Source organism: Pantherophis guttatus, chromosome 3, assembly GCF_059756535.1.
Source record: "Pantherophis guttatus breed Tessera chromosome 3, ASM5975653v1, whole genome shotgun sequence".
Lineage (NCBI taxonomy): Eukaryota > Metazoa > Chordata > Lepidosauria > Squamata > Colubridae > Pantherophis > Pantherophis guttatus.
The window spans coordinates 106,624,326-106,646,150 of record NC_142065.1 but is presented as its reverse complement, the minus strand read 5'-3'; the positions used below and the strand labels follow the sequence as shown (position 1 = coordinate 106,646,150).

General features: G+C 37.8%; 1 protein-coding gene across 1 annotated transcript in view; it reads right to left on the bottom strand.

Moving 5' to 3' along the window:
- TNR (tenascin R) overlaps window positions 1-14,772 on the bottom strand; it is a 494,447-nt gene extending 479,675 nt beyond the window's left edge. The window contains exon 1 of the mRNA XM_060690152.2: window positions 14,340-14,772. The gene's annotated coding sequence lies outside the window, so the exon portion shown is untranslated. The remainder of the gene's footprint in view (window positions 1-14,339) is intronic.
- Between the last annotated feature and the right edge of the window lie 7,053 nt (window positions 14,773-21,825).

The following is a 21,825-nucleotide window of genomic DNA, read 5'->3' as shown; positions in this document are numbered from 1 at the left end:
AAGCCATATCTTGAACATTCCTTGAGTATCAGAAAATAAAGAGAGAGAGAAATAAGGAGTGGCAGGTGGAGAATTGCAATTATACAGAACAATCTGCACCTTGTTTGCTACTAAGGGTTATGATGGTACAGGTGTGTATTGTAGAGTTGAGTTGGTAGAGGGCTTATGCTATTGCTCTTGTCCATCATAGAATTTCAACAGAGCACTGACTAGATTGAGACATGCTTAGCTTCGGACAACACAGATAGATGCTGTTTTTCAGTATGTGATGCTGCACAGTATAGATGGATCATGTGTAGGTTGGCAAGGTACAAGTTATATATCAGCTCACCTAGTTTGAAATGCAGTGCCTTTGGGTGGCATCAGTGTTTGAATAGTAACTTCTCATGAACTAATGGTGGAATATGCCACAACTCTACTCAGAAATAGGTCATATTGGCTTCTGTTGAAAAGCATGTAATTTGCATTTGCAATTAATCTTATGCTAATATAAAACAAGCCTAATTTTCACAGAGCAACAAGGGTATGAAAATGAGCTGGATTTGAAACCAGTGCATTGCCAAGATTCTTCTAAAATCCCTACTCAACTGTCATATATCCTTGGATATTTACCAGTTACTTATAAGCATGACTGTGTCTTCAAATCATTATTGACCCCTGGTGACAGCCCAGACAGGTCCTTGCAGTATTCCTGGCAGGAGTTTGGAAGTAGTTTGCAATTGCTTCCTTCCTAGACCTGAGAAAAATGACTGTCCCAAGGGCACCCAGCTAGCTTTATGATGAAGGGAAGGCTACAATTCATGGCCTCCCAGTTGCTAGCTTAGTGCCTTAACCATTACACTAAACTGGCTCTCTAATAGTAAATGTAGCATATTTATCACATTATAAATTAGCAATCCCCTCTGAGGAGTGTGGGTGTGGGTGAGTGTGGCTGTGTGGGTGTGTGTAGTTTTTTCCTGACATTTTATTTTGCCAAGGATAACTTCTAGCAATCACTTTTCACCTTTCTTTTATTGATCTTGTTCTCACTTGTTTACAGAGCAATTAAAGCCACCCTGTCTGTGATCATCCAGATCATTTTGTTTCAAAAGTTAATTGTTTCATTATATTACAATAAGATGGTATTTATTTTATATAGTGTACTATATTTATATCCTGCTTCCTGTGCAGAAGCATTTCAAAACATTTTACAGTAAAAAAAAAAATAGCAATTCTAGAGGACACCAACATGTTTATGCAAAGAAAGCTAGTTTCTTTGTAGCATTCAGCAACATGCCAGTCAAATGATTACATCCACTAATGTGGTTCAAGTTGGCCTCCTGACAGAGCTGCCTTCTGGAGGTCTTATAGCCTATTTATTGCACAGAACTCCTCAATAAACCAGAAAGAATCTTATCGTTTTACCAGAAAAGGCTCTTAGGATAATAGTTAAGTGGTTCAATGTGTGATCCCATTCCCCAGATCAATAAGAGTCTTAGTAGAAGGATCAGATTTGACTTAATTCTAATTCAGGAATCTATAAGGTTGCTCTTTAGAAGGCCAGGTACTGAAGATGAAACTCAAATACTTTGGCCAGCTAATGAGAAGGAAGGACTCACTGGAGAAGAACCTAATGCTGGGAAAGATTGAAGGCAAAAGAAGAAGGAGATGAGAGAGAACGAGGTGGCTGGATGGTGTCACTGAAGCAATCGGCGTGAGCTTAAATGGACTCCGGAGGACGGTAGGAAGGCCTGGAGGAACATTGTCCATGGGGTCATGATGGGTTGGATACAACTTCGTGACTAACGACAACATAAAATTTCCTAAGTTTCCAAAGTGAACCATTTTAATAGTTTTCTTGCACCTGCAATGGAGATAAGCTGCCATTCCAACAAGCCAGGCTGGCCTAACAAATCCTTTAAATGATTTTAAATTTGTTTGTCTTTTTAAATTTTGGGCCAAATTGAGATATTTCCTTTTAATCTGTTCTTAATGTATTTATTATGTGTTTTTATTTGGCTGTACACCGCTCTGAGTCCCTAGGGAGAAGGGCGGTATATAAATTTGAAGTAAATAAAAAATAAAAAATAAATTATCCAGACTACTTCCCTTTCAAGCTGAAACAAGTACTAAGTTTAGGTTTTATCCTGGCATATGCATTGATGCAAGAATAGTTTGAGGCAGACTCTTTGTGGGGGGCATGAAATCCTAAATTGGCCCTGCTAAAACAGCACAGCAGACTAGCCCTCCAGACATTTTTCACCATTACACTTGGGCCAGCTCTTGGCCAGAAGAATGGTTGAGTTCATCAACAGTACCTTCATTATCTATTTCATTATCCTACAGCCAAGGGAAAGATATTGTAGACTGTCTCGTTTGGAGAGGTTTTCAGTTGAGTAAGATTGTATCCCTACATAGCAAAGCACTTTCTCTGAGCTGAACTCAGCACTGTTCCACCTCGAGGAAGCTTCCAGCTGTCACTGGGGAATATCCATGCATATACCTATATTTAAAAAAAACCAACAAGATAGCCAGCATTCCCTAAAGTCCCCCCAAAGTGGGCTCCAGAGGAATGATCTCCTATAGTGATACCATCAACTCTTTTTCCCATTATAGCCAATGCAATTAAATCACAATGAGGGCAAAAGAAACCAAAGACTTCAAGGGGGGAAATGAAGGAGGGGAAGCAGTGCTGACAACAGCATCAAACATAAATAGATAGTACCAGAATTTTCAGATAGATACTATAAATAGATAGATAGATAGATAGAGAGATAGATAGATAGATAGATAGATAGATAGATAGAGTAGATAGATAGATACGGTAGGTAGGTAGGTAGGTAGGTAGGTAGGTAGGTAGGTAGATAGATAGATAGATAGATAGATAGATAGATAGATGACAGAAAGACAGACATTCAAATAAGCACTGAATATTTGTTCCTGTATGAGCCCCCATCATACTTGGTTGTCTGTGAGAAGAAAGCAGAACCATAATGAGGATTGAGGAGAGCAAGCAGACTGACTGTGAGCCATCTGCTCCTTCCCCCTCCCACTAGCCTAGATTAATCCTGCCATCAAAGATAGAAGATGTCAAGCAATTCTGCCTGTATATACAAAGAATGTACAAAATGCCATCCAGGAAGACCTTAGTGCCAGACGAACAGAAACTCAGCTTGGAAATGACAATTTTTATATCAGAGATCAGTCAGACTTCAATACCCATGGCAGGGAAATAGAGATGGCAGCTTGTGTAGTAACACCAGCTGCAGTCTTAATACCCATAGAAGCTGAACCATGCCATAAGTAATAACTACATAAGCAATAACCACAGACCATGTCTGAGAAGAGCTGAATGCCAAAAACAAGGTGGTAAGATCTGGCCTTAAGTGAGGGAAGAGAGAAATCTTCAGCCATCTCTGGTCTACTCAGCCACTCCTGGGCCAAGACAAGCAGGCAAGAGAGAGGTGACTTCTCTCTCTTGGCTAATATCTTCCTGTCTAGAAAATAAGTGGGAACCTTCAAAGAAGTATTTCCATTCACCTTCAAATCAAGAGATCTTTACTCTTGATGCATCCCTATGCAATCCCACCACTCTCACCCTGGCACCAAATGAAGCCACATTTTTTGTTAATATTATAATTGTCACTTCCAGATCTATCTTTGTTGGGGTGGGGGCAGGGACTTTCCCTCTTTCTGCCCTCCTCAGAGAAGGGAATGGCTTCATGGCAGCATCTATGGTCACATCAAGATATGAAGAGTCCCAGGCATTTCATTCCAAGAAACACATTTTTTTCTGTTTCCAAAAGCATAATTATGATGGATTCTATCTTTCTAACATAATTAATTTAGAGGAAAATTAATCCTCTAGGAAAATTAATTACATCTGGGAAAATGTAGCAGAAAATTTCATTCACAAATTCACAAAATTCACAAAAAGACAATTCTACAATGGAACATGGCAGTGAACCTGAAATCAGTATCCATTTAAGAAATATAGCAAATATCTCCTCTCCCTAGAGATGTTATATCCCAGAGGTTGGTCTCCACCATTAATAATTACTTTTGCTGGTTTTTTTTTAAATTAACAATATCAAAATTAAAATAGCTTCTACAATAATAATGATTTTTAAAGTGTCCCAATTTCAGTCTAACCAAACAGAAAATTTGATGCTGTTGGACTTAGGACATGTTAAATACAGGATTTACATAGATGGCTAAAATAAGTATCCTGAAATTTGTATGCTGTGCTGAGTGATAACCATCAGTCAAAGGATTTTTTTAAAGTACAAAGCAACAGTAATAATCAGAAATAGTACAGATAGTTTTTAGAGCAGTTCAAAGTTTAATGACCGTTCAAAGTTACAACGGCATTGAAAAAAGTGACTTAAGATCATTTCTCACACTTATGAATGTTGCAGCATCCCCCTGATCATGTGATCAAAATTCAGACACTTGGCAACTAGCATCTATTTATGATGGTTGCAATGTTCTGGGGTCATGTGATCACCATTTACAATCTTCCAATAAGCAAAGTCAATGAGGAAGCCAGATTCACTTAACAACTGAGATACTAACTTAACAACTGCAGTAATTCACTTAACTATGTCACTAAGCAATAGAAATTTTGGACTCAGTTGTGGCTGACTACCTGTATATACGGCAAAGAAAATGGTTATCTGAAACATTGCATGTCCTGTTAAGATTAACTAGCTGGACACTTCAGGAGTGCCAGCTAAGGTCCCACTTACCAAAACCTATAGCTCCTGTCCCTCTTTTACAACCCTTTTACTTTGGAATAGTTTGGCCCCTGCATATGGTTGATGACCAACTCAAGCACAAACATAACTTTACAATATATTGTCCCAAGATAGAAAACAGCACCAGTGGGATGGGTCTGCTTTCCAAGATTAAAAAAAACCCAAAAGCTAGAAAATGTCACTTAATCAAGACATATTACTGATACATTTAGAAATTGGTGGCCGCATCATTACTCAGTAATAATATGCTGCATCTAACCTAATTTCACAGATGTCAATAGCAGCTGCATTTGCATTATGTTACCATTATGTGCTTAAACAATGTATTGTTGTTCTTGCTGCTGATGCTATTATTGAATGGCTGTTTGTGGGTTTGTGCCTTGCTATTGTATTATGGGAAAATAGGAGAATACTTAATTATGTCAAGCTTCTTTCTGCTATCTGAAATGGTTCAATCCAGGCATAAGATGACCCACTTCACTTCAGTGAGGTCATTTTTCTGAAGGACTCACATTCTTAGATTTAAATCTGTTTATTTATTTATTTTTTAGACCTAAGCTAATAGACACAGGAGAGGAGATATGTCAGTTGTTAGAAAATGCTGAGGTTTCTTCTTTTCTTCTTGCCTCTTTTATGAATGAACCATAACAATTCACTGCTAGAGAATCTTGGAGAAATTTGGGGGGTTGCTTCTATAACATACCCTGAACAATCCATAAATTCATCCCCCGAGTTATGTCTCCCATTTGATTTGCCACAGCATTTTTCTTTGGCAATCAAAGAAAAGGTTGTCCCACAAGATACGGAATAGGAAGCTTAGCATGAATGATTGATTAAAGAAATCTGGGATGCTTTACACATGACAACTTTTCTTCACAAATTAATTTCACACCGTGATGCATGAAAATCATGCAGGTGTTTCTATTGCTGTAATTATATGGATTCATTATTAGAAACAACTTCCAATAATGTGTATATTTTTAAAATGTAATCACGTATGTGGGGACTGAGAAACACTTTTGCTGTCCTGGCAAAATGTTATGGGTGAAGTAAGCTTTAAACCTTCCTGTAACATTCATTCTTCCCTCTGCTTACATACTGTGATGCTGGAGGTGATAACAATAATCACTGAGCAGCTGTTTGGTGGACTACATGGAACAATTCTGATTGCACTAACTAAAGACATAGGACACAGGTTTCTCAGTGATTATCAGGTATACATGTAATCCTTGTCCTGCATAGTGGCAGCATATCCCAGAATAATTCTTATCTGGGACAGAATATACTGTAGTTCTTGTCAACTGCCTCCTTACAAGTTTCCAGGAATATTTGACTGACTGCTATGCAAACTCTTTATCAATGCAATGGTTGTGTTAATAGAAAACCAATAATCATTATTTGTTTACTTATTACAATGTATAGCCTGCACTATTCCCAAGATTCTGGGCAGAAATACATAGGCTAAAATCTAACGTAAATCATAAAACCACAGTTGCCGTTATAAATGACAGATCATTAAAATATTCAGAATTGAGAAAGATACTATAATCATCTCACAATGAATGGAATCTGGACCAAAGTATAAACACAAAACTATTGAAAATTTTCTCCCACACTTTTAAAAGCTACCCAATGACCCTGTGTCATTGACACAGATTATTTGTAGTCTAGAATTGATGTTCCATGTCAGCCAAGGAAAAGCAGGATCTGATTATTCAGTTATTTATTCATATATTTCAAAGGTTCATAAACTTATACTTAACTTTGTTACAGTCATTAACCAGCACAAAAAACTGGTATTCAAATTTTCAGAACATCTAAACTAAATTGACAATATCAGGAGGGTTAAGAAAGATACATATGGACAAAATATTTGACTAAAATACGATATTAAATCAAAATATGTGTAGCTTGCTCACATGTGCAATGAAGCAAAAAGAGATTAAAACTGGCAATCTGGATAACATAAACTTTGAAATAGCAATATCAAATCAATGAGCTCTTCTTTGAGGGAGATGGGCAGTTTAAAAATATAAATAAATAAATAAATAAATAAATAAATAAATAAATAAATAAATAAATAAATAAATAAGTACTATGCACATGCAGACACATGTATATATGAAAAAAAAACAGTAAAATGATCCAAGCGTGTTTTAAAAATTATAACTTCTCTTAAAGACTCCTATCAAACCTGAAAAAAATATAGTTTAGTAGCTGACATGGTATATACATCGCAAAGCCAATGGTTAATATTGAACCTGAGCCATTTCTGGCTATCTATATTCAGACAGGTTTAATTGCTTTTAATTATTTTATGCCTGATTTTGCATGCCACCATGCAAAACTTGGCAACCTTATGTGTTATTTCAGGGTTGATATTGGAAAGTGGAGATAGCTTATATTGTTGATTGTTCTGTGCTGTTTTGCTAGATTTATAAACTTGTCTTTAGAATGGTATTCCAACATGGTTTATGTATATCAGAACATGAAATATTTTCATGAAAATATCATGAAATGTAATGCAAGAATTACAAAAACAGAGCAGTCAAATGTTATTCTAGATAACATTATACATTTAATGCCACTGCATAAAATCTTAATTAAATACTCGTTTGTTAAGTGCATTAAACATCAAAAGAAGGAAAGACATTTCATGTCTCAATGAAGTTCAATAAGTCTGAAAAGATTTGGAATGTTACATTTTCCCATCATAGGATGCATTGGCTCAGTTTTTATAGTGTATAGATGAAGACCACATAAATATTAAGTGAAGAATGATGTATATAGACACCCTCTGAAATATTATACAAATTTAATTTTTTCCGGAACAAGTAATGTTGGAAGTAAATGGAATATCTTGCACAAACATATGCCTATATCTTCAGCTGCAAGTGGACCATCATTAGAGGACTGGGTTTGAGTTGTGCCAAATTCTAATGAGCCATACAAGGAATCCTTTTCTTTCTTCTTTCTTTTCACCCTCTTCTTTAAGAATTGTCCAACGTCCAAGAAACCTAGCATATATCTGAAATATGTTTTACAGTTCCATTCTGCCAAATCTCACCCAGATTTACAATCACCCAGATTTATAATGTACTAGCTGTACATTATAAATGCGTTGTTGTATAGTATACACGCGTTCCTGTGGCCCAGTCTGGTGCTTCTGCTGGGCTAAAAGTGCGAGGCTGAAGTTCCAAACTCTCCACGAACATTTGGTGGGCATGGCCAACTCGACGTCACTCACTTTCATCAGTCACATGACAGCCCCCGAGCCACGTCTACCCAGCTGGTCATTAGGGCAGAGAACCAGTTGCTAAAAAACAGTGGGAACCACAAAATCCTCCCTCTTTGTCTCCCCCTCTCTCTTTGTATCTCTCTATGTCTCTCTCTCTCTCCTGTCTGTATCTCTCTATGTCTCTCTCTCTCCCCCCTCTGTATCTGTCTATGTCTCTCTCTCCCCCCCTTTGTATCTCTCTATGTCTCTCTCTCCCCACCCTGTGTATCTCTCTATGTGTCTCTCTCTTCCCCTCTCTCTGTATCTCTCTATGTCTCTCTCTCTCCCCCCCTCTGTATCTCTCTATGTGTCTCTCTCTCCCCCTCTCTCCGTCCTCCCTACACAGATGTTCTCTGGGGGCTCAATGGGGTGATGCATAGCAGGGAAGGGAAGGGAAGGGAGGGAGGGGGTGCGGTGGGGGTTCGAGGCTGGTTTGGGGCTTCCCGCCCGAAGGAAGAAAGCGGCAAAGCCAGGAGCCACACACACCCCACTGGACCCCTGCTGCACAGTTCTCCTCCCCCGCCTGCCAAGGGCAGGAGAATGCTTAAATCCCCCGCTCTTCCAGGCAAAATGAAGGAGGGCCGGCCATCCTCCCTCCTGCCCGTTTCTGCCCCCCAAAGCCTCCCCAGAGCCCCTTTTCTGCCAGAGGGTGAAATTTTCATATAGGCTCCATGAACTGCCAGAGCGTGAACTGCCAAAGGTGGCACTGGTCAAAGGCGACCCCGAGGATCCAGTTGCCTCCATCTCCTGCTCACCGACCAGATTCATATAGCACCGGTTAGCGGCTGATTTTTCTGAACTCGGGGCCCGTGGTAGTGCTGGGCCAGGCACGATTCGGGCCAGGCGAGGGATGGAGGGTTCCCGCTCGGCAGACCGAGGCAGCCTCATTGCCAGGTGTTCTTTGGAGGGAGCCTTGAGAGCAGCTGGCAAGGGGGATGGGCAGCAGCAGCGGACGAGGCTAGTTCGCTGGGTGGCCGGGGGAGGGGGAGGTCAGAGCCAGGCTCAGGCGGGCCCTGTCCAGCCCTAGAAGCACTGGCTGCGAGGGCTTCTCAGCAGGGAGCCGGCTGCCTACCTGCCGAGCCTGGTGGCAGGATATGGCGCTCGGGCATCTCTGCCTACCTTAATGCACAGTTTCTTGGAAGGAGAGTCTAAATATAGGGAGCAGAAATCTGTTGAGCATAATCAGGGCTGAGAGGGTGCCATGTTGATTTTACGTCCAGCAGATGGCACTGTTTTTCAATGTTTTTCAATGTTTTCCAATGTTTTTCATGTTTTTACCTGTCACAGGTGTGACATGTATATAATATAGGTATATAAAAACACGCCCGTAGTCGAATGCAACATTGTGTCAAAATTTGAAAGCAATCGGTGAAGAACTTTCGGAGATGTGCGGTTATGTACAAACAGACATTTACATTTTTATTTATATAGATTGTATAATGATAGATTTAGACATTTGTTCAGCATGGAGCGAGGTTATGTTCTGGTGATTAATTGCAATAATCCACAATTTATATATGGAATTAAACACAAGCCAATGTAATCATCATATGTGGCAGTTTTTCAGTGTAAAAGTAATATATATTGTTATTAAATTCAGGGGTTGAGTTACAGAAAAATCTTCATTAGATTATTAGAAGAAAGTACAGATGTTGTAGAAAAAATTCTACTTAAAACAGAGTCTATGATGTTCTTTAGCCATCCTCCCTTTTTAAACTCCCTTTTCATGACCCTATAATCCTTTAATTCAGGGTAGAATCAGGGCGACTGAATGGAGTTGAGTGCCAGATGCCCTTCCTGATGTCTATGTGCAGTTTGCAGCAGATATTTTTTCTTTGCGCCCTGAGAGAGAAGCACCTGCCACTACCTAGGATTGAACTCTCAATCTTCCAAGTAGGAGGTGAGTGTCTTTATCACTAGGCCACCACACCACTCATTCATTAGACTTACTGTGTAATGTGGGAGTTGAAAAGAACCCCTCTTGAGAAGACACAGATTTAAAAAAGAATAAAGATATATCTTTAAAAGTAAGATGGAAGAGAAAAGAAGCTGAACACGTATGCACACCAATCCAAAACACCTGATGACAGCATTTTTTTATTTTTTTATTTTTTTTGGAAAATGCTTTACACTCTGCTACTTCCTGCCAAGAGTTTGGTCAGTGAATAGCTGCATTCATATATGAGTTTAAGTCATTTATAACAGCGCTCCACTTCCCGAAACCCATTGCTTACTCCAGTGATAGGAATCTGAAGATTAAACAGATAAAATGTGAAGTCTGTTACTTAAGCTAATCAAATACAGCAAAATTCTAGGGAGGGAAATCTTGGAGTATTTATGTGGGTGTGTTGTGTTTGTATATTTTTCTGTCTCCTCTCTCTCGTTTTTCCTTGAGAAAGTTACTTAATATTAATTCAGATGTAGAAATTTTAAAACAGGTATACTATGAAATATTTTCATCTGCAAATCTTAAGATTTCCATGGAAGTTGTGCACAGATTTGCCTAGAAGAAGTGTATAAAAACTAATTGTTAAGGATGCTTTAAAATGCATTAACATTTACTTTGCAAAAATCTAATTCTGTAGCTAAGTAATACAAAATATAAAAGCTTGAATCTTAGGTGAGGTAAAATAAGAAATAGAAATAAATCTCAACTTCATTTGTGATTTGTTGGAGTTCTATTTTAGGCTTTTCCACAGAAATGGAAAAACTTTTTTCCCATGTTCATGTTTCTAATATCTCAGAAAGTACTATTGATTAGACCAATCATTTTAGGATGATTGTAGGGTTTGAGTTAGACAGAATTTCTCTTTCTTATTTTACCTCATCTAAAATTCAAGCTGTTGAATTTTGTACCACTTAGCTACAGAATTAGAATCTAACAAAAGCCAGGTTAATGCAATTTTAAAGCATCCTGAACTATTAGTATTTATACATTTCTTCAGGTAAATCGGTGCACAACTTCCATGGAAAGTTTAAGATTTGCAGATGATTATGAAAGTATGTTACAGCCCCTCACTCATCAAAAAATATGAGATACAGCTACCACAGATGAATGTAAATGTAATTTTCCTTTGTAGTTGGGCATTGCAGAGAGAGATGGAGGTTATTAGCAAGCTGTTTCTCAGAGAAGCTTGCTTGCCATTACTGATATTCATTAGTTACAGTTTGATTGCGCTTTGTGTCCAAACATTAATTTCCAAACCAACTTGTGGCAATTAAATCAGAAAACCAATAGTATATACAAATAATACAAGATACTAATATTTCATAATTCTGTTGAACAGATAATCTGACCAGCTGGTACTACTTATATTATGTAAAGATACACAATATTTAATATGTTTCTCATACTATTTTAGACAACAAGGAGGCACTTTGAAAGACATCGGGAAGCACAGTAAAGTGCATGGGAAAAACAACAGGAAAAACAGAGAAAGAGGGAAATGATGTAAGGAGGAGGCCGTGCCAATGCATAAATATAAATAAATATACAATGTAGTTTCATTAAGATGATAAATCCCCTTTACAGATTTTATCACAAAATACAGGATATCTAGGGATATTCCACTTAGTTCTTTGAGTATGAATACATGATAAGCTTCCAGAGAATTTACAGTTCACTAGCACACAAGTTGAAAGCTTCTCCTTTACCACTGTTATGAAACCACTCTTTCAAAATGTACTTTTAGTTATATCCCACATCTCTTATTCTGTTGCTAAATATTGACTTAATGCTTAAGTCCACAGTGCTGAAAACTATTTATATTTCAAATTTTTTAAAGAAAAAGTCAGCTTCTTATCTCAATCTACTGTATTCTTCATTTGATTATCTTGGTTTTCAGAGTTTTGCTGCTTTTATAGTAACCATTGTCATAAATAATCAGGGAAGTTTCAGAACAGAAAAAGGGTGGTTTAATGCTATATCAAAGAAGGAATCAAGACTAAAGAATGCACAGAATCCTGAAACTGGTGATTGGTCTCAAAGCTACAATCACTCCTTTAACCTCTTCGATGAAATTGAAGCTTAATTTTTGCTCATATTTAAGAATCCCAGAGACTGTTCAGTTTGCTTTGACAGAACAATGTCAAATTTCTATATAGCCTACACAAAAGGAAAATGGAATCATTTTAACAAAATTAAATCACCTCTAAATGATTTATTTATATAGGGGATGATTTATTTTAAATTCCATCATAAATATTGATAAAACACGAAGTAGTGGTTATTAGTAAAGGGACTCGGTAGGTAGCATATGATGTTATCTTATAGAACAGTCTTGGGAGCACTTTGTTTTAACTCCTATTATCAATTGCTACTGACTGGGTTTGCACAATATGCTAGTTTATGTAAATCCAGCCCATTCAATGTGGTTACTTTATTGTTTGATATCTTTTGTAAACACAGGCAATTAGGTAAATTCAGTAAATCATGATTCATTTCATTGTGCCTATCATGTTCACATGATCAATAGGATGGATTCAGTAGATGTCAGATTAGATCAAATTCGTGGCTAGTACAGCAAGTTTTTGATCTCCATAGAACTTTTCCTTCAGCCTTTGCTATAGCTGTGCACTTTTCTGAGTACAGTATATTGTTTGTGTTGCTGACAAAAAATAGTTTTGCATCTCAGAAACGTACTGCCTATTAATACATTGAAAAGAATAAAGGTCTCATATGACCAATTTGAAATCTGATTTCTTGTTAGTATTTCCAAGGAAGGAAGAGCTATTGAAATACTGTAGACCCCACCTGTGTCACAAACATGATGGGAAAAAAAAGCTGCATCAAGACTTCAGATATAGTTATAACACAAAAATATTGATTTGATTTTTTTTCTTTTAAAAATAGGACTTAATCCCACAAAGTCAATTGCCATTCTGAGCACCTTGTTTCAGGAAAAAGACATACTACAAATGAGAGATAAATATTGATCAAAGAAGTGCAGCTTTCTCTGTGCAAAAACAAGCAATAAGAAACAGGAAGGATCTGGCTAAGGGATAATAGAATTGAATAGTTTCACATTCATAAATCAGGAAAATTGATATTTGAGTCTATATCATGATTTCTAAGGCACATAACTCAGAAAACAAAATTGGGAAGGAGGAAAGTTTCAAACCAATGCAAGTTGATTTGCAGATTCCTTACTGCATTTGGTAATAGTTAACAGGACAAACAAAAACAATATCTGAAGAACTGTGAAATGACACTTGAAAACTCAAGTTTCAGATTCATTTTTCTTGGACAGCAGACCCTATGAATGTCACATAGCAAATTACATTTGGAGTTGAGAGAAGCCATAAAGATAGCATAGGTCATGGAATGAATGGGAAAGTAGCAATTTAAAGGAACAAAGACATTTCCTTTGTATGAATGTAAAAGCTCTTTTAAACCTGATTCTCCATATAGATCATTTTATGAAAGGAGTGGGAAAGGAAAAGATAGCTACATATTATCAGTCCATTTATCTGCAAAACATTATTGTTTTCTTCTAGAACTAGCAAGCATAAATATTTGGGAAAATGGGGTTTAAGAAAGCATATGACAGAAAGTAGGGCAAGAGTTATAACAGCAGAGTTCAAAATTAAATAGCAAGGAAGATGGCCTTTGATTATTGTATCCTTCTGTAGACAATGTTGCCCATTTAGCATGCAAAAAATAGCATTTTCCCTGATGCTTTTTGCATTCCCAGCAGGCACTGAGAGCAAGTTGACTCAATTTAATCTCATTTTAACAAGTCTAGGCAAAACAAAGTGCAGCAAGGCCTCACATTTCCAGGGGAAAATACAGGTGTTCCTCAGTAACTAGTGCCCTACAACTCCCTCTCCACCTATACAATCTGCACACCAGAATGATTACTCCTCCACTGCATTCCCTATTATCTTCTTCTGCCAACTCTGCACACGGAGGATGGAGTTCTGAAAATCTGGACACTTCCCATCCTACTTCATCAGCAGGGCAATACAGAAAAACCGTGAACTAACCAAGACACACACACACACACACTCATCAGCCCCTAGATCTAAGCTGAACTTGAACCCAGTAACATTTTCATCGTCAGGAGGAGTTAAATGAAGGACTCTCCTCCACATCTAGGAGATCCTAGACAGTTTCCCACGCATCCGTTTTTTCTTTGAAACACACAGAAACACCTGCCTCCGGTATCCTGCGTCAGCCAGCAAGGGCAATCTTGCTTGCCAGGATCCTAAAAGGAAGCTGGGGAGGAAAGAGAGCGCGCGCCGGCAACCCATTGCGTCGCTCTCCCTGGTGCTGAAACAAGCAAACCCCAAGCAATGCGAAATATAACAAGTGACAGTGGACTTACCGAGGTTGGAAAGAGAAGCGCCAAGCCCAGCTGAGAACAGGAGTGTTCCTTGTCCGGCTGTCTATTGAGTCTCACGACTGAAAGATCACCCAGCTCCTGGTCTGTCCTCTTCCACCCGCCACTCGTCTTCTCTCCATTGAAGGAGAGAGAAGCCGGCAAGAAGCAAAGCTGGAGGCGGGGATAAGGGGGAGCAGAATCAGGTAAATGGGAAGTGTAGGAGTCAGCCAGCTCTCTCAGCTGGGACAAATCTCCTCTAAACCCTCATTGCTTCATATTTCTCCTCTCAGATCATTGTGTTGAGCCAGGAGCTTTAATGCAGCTACTTGATCCTCACCCCTTTGCATTCGTGTTTCCTTTCTCTTCAATTTCAGCAGCTTGGAGGTGCCCCCCACCCCCAGCACACATACGCACAAACACCACTTTGCCTTTAGCTTGCAAGAAGCCACCTAGTGGCCAAAGAGAAAAGCAGTCCAACAGTCTAACATACATAAAAACAAAAACGTAACAGCATTCACTCAAAACATGTAATTCTAACCTTACCTGCCTATTTATGTGCCCATTTACATTAACTTCAGATGTTTTGATTTGCTGTCTTGATCTGCCATGCAGATTCATGTGTATTGTGGACAACATGGTTTTTTGTTTTTTTTGTTTTTTTTGCTACTTTTCTTGTCACACACTTTGAGATACCTAAGGACTTCCCAAGATTTCTTGGATAGAGAAATTCTGAATATACTCTACTGTCCAGTCTGCCCCAAAACTACTTAGGTCTCCTGATTCTGGTTTGTTGGGTTTCACATCCTAACCTATGAATATTCAGCTTCAGTTTAAGCACTTGACTCAACCAAATGGGAAGTTTTTCCAGAACTGGAGTTCTTTTTTTTTTTTTTTGTAAAACTCATTTTCCATACAGTCAAATCTACAAATCAAAGGATCAAAGTCATAGAAGAAGCAAAATTTTAAAAAGCATATATCTCCTGGGTATTCAGCTTAGTGAGTAGAGCTGGTATTTTGAATTACTTCTGTCTTTAATATTGGAAAATTTCTTTTTGGATGCCCCTTTAACTGGAGTGGGAGCTGGATGATTGCATGTAGTATCATGGCATGCCACTTGGCCCTCTCAAATCTCTCTTGTGCATTAACAACTAAATCAGAAATCTGGATTTTATGGCTTTCTTCTGTACCATTCTATTTTTCTATTTGCACTTATTTTTATTTTTCATGTATAGAAACACTCAGTTTGAGATTTCAACTTATAAAATTGTACAGTACAAGAACATCATTTCATTCTGCTGAATACCTCTGACATTAACAACTCTACTGATATCACTCATTCTTAATTATAATTGGCATTTCATGAGTTACGTTTTTAAAGTAAATAGATAAGCTATGTCTTGTCATTTTATTAATTTATAAGTAATTAAAGGCTGTGAATATGTACAATATTCCTTCCTCTTCCTCTTTCTCTCCACAGCAATAACCATATGAGGTGGGTTGGGCTGAAAGAGAATGACTGGCCCAAAATCACCCAGCTGGCTTTCATGGCTAAGGAAGGATTTGAACTCATGATCTCCTGTTTTCTAGCCTGGTGCCTTAATCAATAGACAGTATTGGCTCTCTTATCTATTTCAAATGTGACAACCATGATGATGATGTACTTCTGTGTAGCACTTTTCTAGGCCAGTACCTTAACCCGCTACACCAATCTCTCTGAATTCTCTCAAATATTACAATCTTGATGAACATGTGCTTCAGTGCAGTACATTTGCAGTATTCAATGCACTCCTGCTATGTACTATATTTTGATGATATGTTTAATAATCCTATTTTGCAGATAAGAGATGGGAGCTTAAGGCTCTTTAGAGAGTCCATGGAAGAAATTAAATTGAAATCAGATTTTTAAATATATATATATATAGTAGCTCAATCTCTTAGACATGGCTCTAAAACTGTCCAGTAGTGAAACACCTTCTTCCTCATAAAAGCAGCTTAATTTACAATGGGTGATTTGGCAATGACACCCAGCTGCGACTCATCTATTGTATATTTTCACACCTCATTAAAAGGGAAAATTTCCTGCAACATTCCCCTTATACACAATCCTGGAGAGGTTCCACACAGCCCTGTAAACAAAGTAGTAGCAAGTTGACATTTGAAACAATTAAAGGTGTCATGTTAAAACTACCTCACTGGCAAGATAAAACAATTCAGGGAACCAGTTCAGCTAAAAAGGAAGATACTCTGTTTAAAAAAAAGAGTCAAGCATACCAATGCTTAATATCTGACCTTACTTGTTATACTGTAGACTGTGCACTGAATGGCCAATAAATAAATAGATTCTATTCCCCAGATAGGTCAAAGTTCTTTCTCTAGCATTCCAAGTAGAACACTAAGCAATAAGGTACCAACTCTGATATTTTATATGTCAAATCCATACTCAGTAATGGAAATTCCCTTGTTGGCTTTTGGAACAATCAGCCCAATATACCTTACAATAAGGGGTATTGCTGTGAAAACAATTGAAGGAGGGACTATTATACACACATACACACACACACACACACACACACACACACAATGCATTAAAAGTATTCAGACACACACGTTCACTTTTGTCAATTTGTCAACTCCATTCAAGGTGTAGAAACATATCAGTAATGATCAAGAGAAATGGGAGGTAGCAGAGCTAAATTTCACATCTTGTTGCACAGGGTCTGAATACTTATGCCAATTGTGATATTTCAGTTTTTTCTTTTTAATAAATTTACAGACATTTCTAAAATTCTGTTTTCACTTTGTCTTTATGTAGTACTGAATGCAGATTAATGAGAGAGAGAAATGAATGTCAACAATGCCGAATCAAGCTGCAGCATAACAAAACTGACAAAAGTGAAGGGCATCTGAATACTTTCTGAATGCACTGTACATTAACACTCTGACCCTCTGGAGAAAAAAAAATGTTATGAATCTAATGAATTAATATTTGAATCCAAATTAATGTTTACAAGGAAGGTATTTTTATCCACTTATCCCAGATAGCTATGTGTGAGAGTGAGTATGCATATGAAAGAGAAAGTGCCTGACATCAGATAACAGAGATGCATCTAAAAGGATTGATGCCTTAAAGATACTTTAAGGTGGTCACTATATTAAAGCACCTCTTAAAACTTAATCATGAATAATCCAGGAGCAGGTTTTACAATTACAAACAATTTGGAGCTCTTATTATATTATAACTGAACTTTGAAATTCTTTTTATTCAGATAAACCATTAATTTATTCACACTTTAAAGAATCGCATAAGAAAGTAAAAGAAAGTTATGTGGCAGAATTTTAGCCAAATTGATAGAAGAAATTATTTGAAAAAAGCTTTTGAATAATCAAAGACAAAACATGAAATTTAAACTAATGAAAATTAGTTTAATTAGTCTAACATTAATAGATAAAAATCAATTACATTTTTGTAATTGAATATGCTAAAAAAGATTCCATTAAATTGTTTATATTCCACATTTTCTTCTGAAAGGAAACTGAAATGGCTAGTAAGAACTTGCAACAAAATCGGGATCAAGCTCTGATGTCACAGGAATTTGAGTTAGTAAGAGATAGTATTTAATAGCAAATCTACTGAGGTTCATAAGATCTTACCAGCTGGACATGAATATAACTCTTCCACTGGATTATATTAGGGCTGTGGTAATGTTAACAAAATTAATATTTTAGTATGTAAAGTGTGTGGGTGAGGGGAGGTTGTAGACAAAAGTGTTCCCCTCAAATGATTTTTTTCTTTTCAATGCCTATTTCATCTATTGCTTCTAGCACATTTTTCCAATTATATGGTGACTTCATGGTGTGATGATGCTATGACCCTAAGGCATCTAAAATGATTATGAAAATGCCTAATCTATAGATGTTTAATTAACAATGAAAAGTAATAAAAATGTTATGTACTTAAATTGGATTATATCATTACAATATAAAGGTTTAAAAGGTAGTATTATAATGCAACGGTACTACTGAAGTATTTCATTATGTTATTTTGTTATTCTTGCATGTTTGCAAACTTGCAGTTGTGAACTTTCTGAATTTACAATTACCTGTATAAAACTATGTATTTAAATAAGTACTGAATGCCAAGAAGAATCATACCTTAATAATGCATCTCATGTTTTTGCACGTGGAAGGCCTCAGGTTCAATCTCTGGTATATTCTGATAAAAAAAATTCTTCAGAAAGAAGGATTGGAAAAGACCCTTGAATCTATGCTATAAGCTGAGCTGAAATAAACAAAGGAGATCATAGAGTTCCAAGATATGTCTTAATATATGCCTACTGTGAAAAAGGCGACCTCCATGGTATGGATCGTTAGGAAGAAAGATAAAAACAAAACTGCCAATATCATAACATTGCTATAAAATTCCATAGTGGGGCTAAAATTGGCCTACCCTGCAGAATTCTGCTTTCTCTTTTTCAAAAATAATATTGAAGAGGCGGAAAGATTAAAGGGTAACCAAAAATGATTAAGGAGCTTCTTAATGGGGGTGGGGAGATGAGTAAGTGGTGAGGCTTGGTGAAGGCATATAAAATTATGCCTGACTTGGAAAAAGGAGAGAGAGAAAAATGTTTGATTAATCATCCACAGAAGATGAACGATGGAAGATTGTAAAGGAAGTGCTTCTTCACCCAGCACAAAGCTAACAACGAATTCAGTATCACAAGGTGTAGTGACAGCTATTAACTTTCATCATTCAAAGTAGACTTAGAATCATGGAGGAGAAAGTTATCAATGGCTGTTAGTAATGCTGTGTTAACTTTTTGTTCCATTTTAAAGCCATAGTGTAGCAAGAAGTAAAATGCAACAATTCCTTTCAGAATCTCAGAGAAAGAATCGTTTTTTATCAAAGTAATGAGCTTGCACACAGTCATGTGCCATGTTTTTCTTTCTTAAGTGAGCTAAGTTGTACGGAGAGAGAGGGAGGGAGGGAGGGAGGGAGGGAGGGAGGGAGAGAGGCAAGGAGAGAGAGAGAGAGAGAGAGCATTTATTTACTTGGTTTATGTGCTCAGTTTCTTTTCATAGTGAACACCTATGATTGTTTTCTATTTAAAATGCAAAACTGAAAAATAATAAATTAAGCAACTGTAAAGCATTGGCATGTAAAATCTGGAATGAAGAAAGGTATCTTTAGAGATTTTCTGAAGGCAAAAAAAGTAGAGTGCAAGCAGAATTCATGAAGAAATGTATTCCATAATCCAGATTGTTTTGAAGTTGTGATCACATTGCCAGAAATTTAAAGCTTCAGGACAGCCTTTTGTAGGAGGTTAGCACCCACTCCTTTCCTGGAAGAGTGAAATATTTTGGGAAATATTAAAAAGGCAGAATATTATATTTCCCTGGATGAGAAATGGATAAGCATGTTTTGAAGCAGCTCCCATCGTCCTGCCCCCACTCTTTGTCAATGGGCCATTAAGGCCTGGGCCAGTCTATTCTACATAACAAAGATCTACCTCCTTCAGGCAGAGCCATAGTAGGAATTGCCAAAGATCCAACAAAGATAGGATTAGCCCTCTACACAATAGCAGCAGAAACTCACCACATGTGACCTGGGAAGCACAGGTGACCATCAGCCAGCAAGGCTAGCTAAGACTCCCACCCCCTGGGAGTCTGAAAACCAATCAGGATACTGTTTTGGGACCCCAGGAAGTGCAAAGCCAGAGAGAGCATAAAAACCCGATGATTCACTGTATCTGTCCCTTTTTTCTGTTCAGGAACTCAAACAATGTGATCCTGTCCACCATTAAACCATCTTTCCAAGCAGTCTCCATGTTTCCAGTGTCTTTTTCCCCACTTGGAGCAGAACCCAGAAGGATGTTTCTTCCTACACTTTAATTACTTATCAAATCTGAGGTAGACCAGACACTGTAAGGGCAACTGGAGCGTTGATTTATGTTGTACAATATAATAACACAAACTTTAAAATCTGCCAGGTTCTCCCTCTGTCCTGTCTTATATCATATAGCCATGATGGCAAACATATGGCACGTGTGCCAGAGGTGGCACACAGAGTCCTCTCTTGGGCACACATACCATCACCAGCTGCTTTTCCAGGTTTGGCACCGAGTGCCAAAACTGGAGCATGTGCATGCACACGTGCCGGAGCACCAGAGCCCAGAAGAGAGCTGGTTGACCAGCTATCTGTTGTGCATGAGTGTGATGGAATCCAGAAGAGCAGCTGGCTACCACACACATGCACACTGGCCAGCTGCTTTCTTCCAGGCTCTGGCACTCCAGCACACACACATGTGCGTGCTCCACTTTTGGCACTCAGTGCCAAAAAGTCACTGTCATATAGAATCAAAGTGGAGTTATCTTAAATCTTTCTTCTGCATCCTTGTTTTCTTGTTTCATTTTTTGTCTCTTTTCTCTGCTAAGGGTTCTTGGCATTTCTTTGCAAACTTTTATCTCAGTTTCCCTCTACATGCCTCCTTAGCCAACCCAGTATCTTCAAAAAAAGATTCTATAACCACCTTCTTGAAATAGTGGGGATAAATACTCCCAACAAAGAAACATTAATCAGGTCCCTTAACTATGTGTCTAGTCCTGTCTGGTATCTTTGCTTAGCCAGGAGGGACAAAGGTTGAATAAACAGCCTTCAGCTCTCCAACACACACTATCTGGCTCTACCCAAACTAGGTTACCATTAGATGGCAGCAAGGAGCAATAAATCTTTTTAATTCTCTGCTGTCATCTAATGGTTGTTTGGGAATTTTGCCCATAACTCTGAGAACAACAAGCTCCAAAATAGCAAAATAAGCAATTTTATTTATTTAAAACATTTATATAGCCAGCAATTGCCAGGATTCACATGACCTGCTCTAATATTACAATCTAAGAGAATGCAGATCTGACTGACTCAATGTGCAATTTTTTTACAATGAACCACTGAAAATTGAAGACAAAGAGAAAACTATATAGCTGCCACTGCATCCATGCTTGTGAAAATTGATACCAATTAGGTCTTCATTTGCTCTCAATCTGCTTTGCCCCAATATTTCCTCACCTGTTGTCAACTGTGTTGCTTTCAGCTCTTTAGCATATCATAAGGCTTATTTGGCTTCACAAGAACAAAAGGGCATTCAGAACCACAAGACATCTGAATTTGATGCTTTACTTCATTCCTGCAAAATTTCTCAATAAGATGACCAGCATAACATCTGTCAATGATAACAGAATGAACAATTTGCTCCTCACCTTAAGACATGCAGAGTGGGCATGCAGGGGCCCAAAGTCTACAGAACATTGGCTGGGACACCTGTTCAGTAACATAGAATTCCTATTGACCATAAATCTTCCATAACACCATCCTTTCAATACAAGCCTGCTGCCTTCTAGTCAGGGCTAGGAGACATGAACTCTACCTATTTGTCTCAGGTAAGTCTTTTTACTTTATGCAAGGTCATGATATTTACCCAGGATTTACCCAAGCTCC